This window comes from Odontomachus brunneus, unplaced genomic scaffold, assembly GCF_010583005.1.
Source record: "Odontomachus brunneus isolate Ranch 3 - 2012 unplaced genomic scaffold, Obru_v1 Obru_scaffold_075, whole genome shotgun sequence".
Taxonomy (NCBI): domain Eukaryota; kingdom Metazoa; phylum Arthropoda; class Insecta; order Hymenoptera; family Formicidae; genus Odontomachus; species Odontomachus brunneus.
The window spans coordinates 706,828-714,805 of NW_022639525.1; positions in this window are offsets into that span (position 1 = coordinate 706,828).

The following is a 7,978-nucleotide window of genomic DNA, read 5'->3' on the forward strand; positions in this document are numbered from 1 at the left end:
ATATATATATATATATATATATATATATATATATATATATATATATATGTATGTATAATTAATTTATATAGTTTTTATTAAAGTATATAATTATACATTATATAATTGTACCTAAAAAAACTTGTATAATTGTCACCTACATCAGTGGCCAAAAGTGTGGAAAAATTAATCAATGAAGAAGCTTTAAAAAAAAAACAATTTTGAGACAGTTTCAATACTCTTTTATTCTTTTTAAAAATTATAACATTTTATAATTTAAACCTACTACACCAAATCATAGTAAAACATGAAAAGTTCCGCTTTTATAAAAAATCTATAGGTAATTTTATATTTTTGGCCGGCAGTGTATAGTTGTCATCATCATTAAATGTATAGTTGTCATTACCATCTTTAAGTATATTATAATCGTTCATTGAGCGAAATGAGCTTTTAGATATAAATAGTTTACATTTTTAGAGAGAGAGAAAAGAGGGAAAGTAAGATAGATAGAGATAGATAGATAGATAGATAGATAGTAGATAGATAGGTAGAAATAGAGAGAGAGAGAGAGAGAGAGATCTTAGTTAAATTTGGCAGTATATATTAATCAGATTTAAAAGTTTATTGAGTATTCAGTGAAGGGTTGTAATACTAAATACATGCAATATATCAATCCTTCTTAATTTAAATCGTCATCCCTGACGACAAATTCAAATGACGAATTTCCGGACTGCGAGATTTCTCAAGTTACGTGGTGAAATACGCGCGGCAGGATCACGAAACAGAGACGAGACGAGACGAGGCGATGGCACGACGTTCAGTGCGCTATTCGATCGGCCAACTTCGGTAACGCAAATACGATTTCGCCCATAATTCCTGTGCCCTTATTTCCCAAGAAACACGTGTCTTGTGGCCTTAAAGCGGAACATCCATTGGTCACTGCCATCTAAAGCCACCCTACCATTGGTCGATGGATTAGATGACCACGTGGTGCCGCGCTATATAAACCAAGGGTGAGCTAGGAAGCTATCGGCAGTTGTGCACGACGACCGACAGCGAACGAAAGAAACGCGAGCGTTTTCCGATCAACCTGACTCGCCACTCCTCGCCTTGCGCGTTAAGCTTATTACAACTTACACTTCTACTTACTCTTTCTGACAGTGCGACTCGCGTGATCTTCTGCCACGACTTCTGCCCTTTCGTCGTCGTCGTCGTCGGCCAGCGACGCGATCACTTTTCCCCGACAATCCGAAGAGTACTCCGATTATTTCGCGCTTCGAAGTCGCTACGAAGGATCTCCTCCTGAAAAACACCAATCGCGAGATACTCTTCGACGCTTTGATCAGCGACTTTTTGGAAGCAGCACGGAGTGGATAAAGAAAACGACGACCATCGTTGCACGGTGTCCACACGTATCTACCTGACTCTGCTTTCGACTCTGCGAGGAATCTACTCGAGATTCCGCGAGGATTCCAATCTCCAGCTTCGACCGCGGACACCGTCGAGATTCTTCGGGAACTACTTCGAGATTACTTGCACCGAGGAGCCAGTGGCACATAAAATGAGCAGAAACTCGGCATAAGAAATCGTAAGTAATCTGAAGTTTCGCGCAATGAAGCAGTAACTTTCTAAATTCACCCGTTGACTTAGCGATCGAGGCAAGGCAATCAGATACCGATGTTAGTCGTTGAGGGGATTCGATCCGCGTCTTCGGTGGCTCGCCTCTTCGTGTCCAAGAATTATTTTTATCGTCGCAACGTGTGTCGATTATTTCTCACTCGTAATCGCGAGCGAATCGGACTGTCATGTTTTCGTTCAGGCCGGCATTAAGAACGGTTCCAAGCCTCTAACGCTAAAACGGCAGTAGGTCTGTCGTAAGCGCGCGTGCTTAGGCGGAGATCGAACGCAATGAATTTTGTATTTGAGCTGAACTGTCCTACCAGCCTATAGAACCGTCAGATGTCCAGTCCCCACAGCTTACTTCGCCCGCGGAACCGCGTTCGCCATCGACGTTCTTCCGCTCATCGGACGACCCTCTTCCTCGAGGACCAGTGCGGAATACTCTTTCGAAAAAATTGTCCTTGAGAATTCGGCAATTCGAACATTCGCGTCAGAGAATGCGATTGTGTACAAAAGAGAAATGGAAACTTGCGGATTTTTTCGATACTCCGTCACGATGTTGCGTCGCAGACAAGACAAATGTCCAAAATACGCCTCAGAGATATCTAAAAGGTGTCTAAATCGAGTAGAATGTCTTTTAAATGTCTGAAACAAGTGAGAACCGTTTCTTAGATTCTAAGACATCTTCTATACATTCATGCTGCTTAACGCTTATATCGATAATTTTTTTAAGCAAAGTCAGTAATATGCACGTGCAGTCGAGGGATATTTTTCGATGTCTCGTTCCTCGAATTATCGCGGTTGTGAGCGAATATTGAACTCTCGTATCCGCCTTCGTGTACGACTTTCGTATGCTACCATTCGACTTTCATAAGCTTTATTTATTCATCCACAACGCTTATACATCCTTGACTACTATTCAACCTTTCTAACGATTACATGGATGACGGAAACGATGACAAACACGCACCGGACTTGATGTTAAATGAAGCCAGGAGGTCTTGAACACGCGTTAAATGCCACATCGGAATTATTTTGTTATAACGGTGCGACCATGCGACAATCGTGTTGTACGCCCTGCGGTAAGATGTCAAAGAGAACCGAGAACTTGTTCAAGTGAATCAAGGATCATTGATTCATTTCATCAGGTACATGCTTATCAGACATGTATTCATTAGGTTCCGCTGAGTGTAGATTAGTCGCATTTCGCTTTTCTCTTAACTTTTGCTGTAGATAGATAGAATTGCAACGATTTGTAAAAACCTGTTACAGTATTATTAGTAACGTCGATGATCTTAACGTTTCTGAATGAAAGAATGAAAGAAAAAGAGTGTGTGTTCTGTGTGACTGTGTGTCCACGTATGTCTAAACTTGTATTTCTATAGGAAGATCAAGAATAATTGATCTCATTACTGATTACAGTAATTCTCTGCACCAGCTATCCTTTTTGTTGTTTTAACAAAAAAGTAGTAGCAACAATATACATACAAGTAGTTTCTATTTTTATAAAAAAACAGCAGTATACATATAGTATTTTTATCAGTAACATAAAACCACTTATAAATACGACCGACTATAATTATTTTAAACAATTGTTAATAATTATTATTAATTATAACTTATATTTATATAATAGATATTTGTTTATGATTATTATTTATAATTATAATAAAAAAGTTTATAATTACAGTAATTATTATTTATATAATTTATATTTATTTATGATATTTATTACTAATATTTATAATTGTAATTATTATAATTATTTTATGCAAGAACAGTCAAAAATATCAATAAACTGTTTTCTCAATGTGAAAATTAGTGCCGACCGCGAAGAAGCAATCATAAGGAATTCTTGAATATTTTATTTTCTTTCGAATTTTTCTGCTTTATCTTTTGTTCGATAAGTGTGAAGTCTTCAACGCGTCATATTTCGCATTCGTTTAGGACGTATTGTAAACAAATCATATCTTAAGGCGGCGCAAATTCCATGCGTAAAATTATTTTAGATATTTTGTAGTTTTTTAGGTTTTCTTTTCAATTCTCTCTCATGATCTCAGATTGAAAAAAATATGCTTTACCAAGTTTTATTTGTTGTCACTTTTATCGTTGCAACATCGCAACTTTAGGACTCTCTAATAATTAATATTAAAATTTTCAGATATTCAATCATCATGGACGATGTTCATAGCTAGGTCTTAGGATTGTCTTAAGTTCATCTTCAGATACTGTGCGTATTATTTCATTGGTTACGAAGCATTTGATATTAAACATTAAATTTGGTTCCGGATTTGAGCCGTGTAAATTCTTCTTTGTCTGATTCCGACGTTTCGCGAACATTTCAGTTCGCTTCATCAGAGAAGAACGACTCGATGCTGGGTCGGAAATCAGACAAAGAAGAATTCACGTGGCTCAAACACAAAAACCAAATCTAATGTTTATGGACACGGCAAAAACTTCAAATATCAAATCTAAAGATGAGCTTAAGACAATATTAGATATAAACTCGGGCTATGAATACCGATTCAAGACTTTTTTTAAGTCCAAAAATATCCTTAGCGTGTACAATGTTTTGTCGACATTATTATTCTCCCGCAAATAATTAATCGCAATTATCATCTCCCAGATAGCACAATCTTTCAAAGACGTTTCAAAGACATTCTGAGGACTTCTAAATGTTCGCATAAGTCTCCAGGATATCTTAAAGATATCCTGAGAACTTCTAAATGTTCGCCCAGGATATTCCTTGAAGATCTTGTGCTGTCTGGGCCTGCGGCAGTTCTTATCGATTTAAAAAATTCTCGATGATTTAGGACTCATGACTCGCGTCACTGTATTCCTTCGTAGAGGACGCGAATGGTAATTGCGGGTTACGCGAAGTGTGAATTGTGGCACGTAGATTGCGCCGGGAGTCCGACCAAGTCGAAACAACCAGAATCCCGTAAGATGCAGTACGACGCAACATTGGACCCCAACGCAGCTGCTGGCCACTGCACAAGATTAGATATAACACTCTTGTGCGTGTGACAGCGACTATTATGGGGCTTCCATGATACATCCTCCTCGACGACCGGAAAGCATCGCGAGAAATGCGAGGAAAACTCCGTAGCAAAAGTGTTATTCCAATCAAACAGGTAAACCAGTCCAAGCGCCGTAGTGTTATAAATAGTCGCAGTCGTGAGCGACATAATTATTCGATTCGCCTTCCCATATTGTTAAATGTCAATAGCGATAAGCGAAGACAGGATAAAACGTCATGTAAAATTACATTAAACAAACACTTGGTCGCATGAGAGACGGCTATTGCTCTGTGCGTGGAGAGAATTTTTATGAAAAATATTAGTAATGTATGAACGAAAATAGACTAGTTTATTCGGATTATAATACATATTGAGTTATGTAATAAGTAATTTCGGATTGTTCAGATAAAATAAAATAATCATATTTTTATGTTATAATTTTATGCACGAAGAAAATACTAAGGATATCATTTGCCTAAATATAGTTACTATAATAAAATATTATATAATAACAGAATGTTAATTTTCGCCCATGCATACAAGATAATTGTAGAAACCATAGTAGGGGAGACCGAAACTAGTTGGCTACCAGTGTAAGTTAGCAAAATCGATTAATTCTACTGTTCTTTAACAAAGATTTCAAGCAAGTAGAAATTTCAAAGCTTTGACATATTAAAAAATCTTACTTAATTGTGTAATTTACTAAAAAATAGCAGAAATAATCGGTTTTTTTTCAAATTACCTAAGTAGTCGACTAGCCACGGTTTTCCGTACTTTAGAAATGTTACATTAATCTTCTTTATTACCTATTCATATATGTTTGAGTAGTATTCTCAGCAGTGCTGTATGCAACCCTTATAGAAAAGTATCACTGGCTGTGATAAGCTAGCCAGTAATAAATAGTAATTTTATTACTCGTACGAGTAATAAAATTATTGAACAACAGTAATTATCACTGGCCAAATTATCATTTATCAGTATTAAATTTCTATAAGGGAACCAAACTTTACGGATCCCTCAACCATAGTATTCGTTCTGCAGACCACAACAGAGAGAGACAGCAATATTCCTTTGACTAAGGCAACTATGTATATGAGGATGTATTAACTAAACATTATATACCATAAGAACTATGTGAGAACTGTATAGATAGGCATGTAATAATAGTAACTTAACAATTATATCTATTTCATTTAAAATCACATAAATTCTCTCTAACTATAGAATATGTGAATATAGTAACTATAATAGTTTTTTCCGTATGATATAATGTATACGGCAGATGACAGGAGATCATTGATCAAAACAGCGCATACGTTATTTCATAAAATTATAATGACATAAAAATACAACTGTTTTATTTTATTTAAAAAATCCGGAACATAATATAAATATAATATAATAAGCTTTTATATATATAAACTTATTATCAGCAACCTTATAATAGCGTTTACTATAGAAATAAGTTTTTTAACTTTAATTATCTCATTGTGTAATAATTACAAATATTATATCCTTCTTCCTCAATGTCATAAATGTGATGTGATGGAACTGAGAAAATGTCGGAAACAAATTTTATGTCTTGAAAAACATTTGAGAAACATATTTGTATAAGCCATTTATTAATTTCTGTGATATATAAATGTCGATATTAGTGTGAATATATTACAATTGCACAATTCGGCAAATCCATTGAACGGTACGGCGTGAGATATACGAATTACATCGAAGATAACGACTGCAAAACGTATAAGGCTGTTGTGGACACGCAACTCTATGGTAAAAAGATAACTGTTATCAAATTGAAGACATTTGAAGACATCAGGTATGTAGACAAGAGGATGGGCTTTCGATTGCGCAATTTAATAAAAAAGCAAAAATTTAAAAGAAGTACGCTAACGATCAATTTGATTAATAAGTTTTCCAATTATTATGGATTAGCTATAAGAAAAATTTCTGACAATGTGGAGAACATGAAAAATGCTATAAATGCTACATTGAAGCATTTATGCTCCACTGACGATAATTCGCAGCACGACTTGTACTCCGCCGGCGTCGAGTTGGTGCAGATACCGACGCGTAAAAGCTGCAGAATTGCTGGACACGTTCATGACTCGCCGCTTTCGGCAGAACTTATTCCATTCTTGAAGCCAATTTATGCTAATTTATCAAGAAACGATCTTTTGCAACAATGTTTGGGAAATGAATCACAGAACATCAATGAAAGCTGCAATTTAGGGCTTAGCATCGAAGTATCTGTATTTTGACTTCAAGACGTTAGAAATAGCAACTTTATTGGCCGTTTCTATTTAATGAAGGTTGTTTAACAATCCTATAAATCATGTACAATTTGAGCATAGTCATCAGACCGCAATGTCGTCAGTACGCTGAATATAGAGATGGACTGCAGAAGCACGCGACTCGCCGAAGCAGTGAAAGCTTCCAAGAGGCTCGAGCAGCTTCCAGACATGAGCGAGAGATATAGACGAGTATTATTCGAGAAAAATTTATTATATGGACTTGGAATTACCGATTAGGCTAAAACTTACATGAATACTAGAAATATACGATTAAATACGTTTTTCTCGAAATGACTTTTCTCTAACTGACTCTCACGATTTGAGACAAATTAATGAACCAATCGACTTCGGCATGTAGTTACATATTCAAAATATGTCTCTCTATTCTGTGAACCAGCGAAATTAAAAAATATTAATTTTTTCTATTTATTTTTAATGTAAAGGACCCCGCACAAAACCTATGGAAAATGGTTTTCGGTCAAATTGGCTGAAATTTCACTATGTTATAGTTTTCACCATGCTGATAAAAAGTTATCATTGCACCAAGTCTCAAAAGTCAATATTTCCCAAGATATAAAGGGTCAAAGTAGTGAAATATGGTCATCCAGTAGTAAGACATATGTTATAAGTGATACATTGATATTTATTCACGAAATAAATAAAAATCGATTTTTACACATATATATATAATAAATATTTAGTTCCGCAATATTTTTAAGATCTGAAACAGTTTTTTGTAAAACTTATATTTTTCGAGATATTTTACCGGTCCGATACTTTTGCCCCACCTTGTATATACATATACATATATATTGCGGAACTAAATATTTATTACATATATATATGTAAAAATCGATTTTTATTTATTTCGTGAACAAATATCAATGTATCACTTATACTTATAACATACGTCTTACTACTGCGGATGACCATATTTCACTACTTTGACCCTTTATATCTTGGGAAATATTAACTTTTGGGACTTGGTGCAATGATAACTTTTTATCAGTATGGCGAAAACTATAACATAGTGAAATTTCAGCCAAATTGACCGAAAAC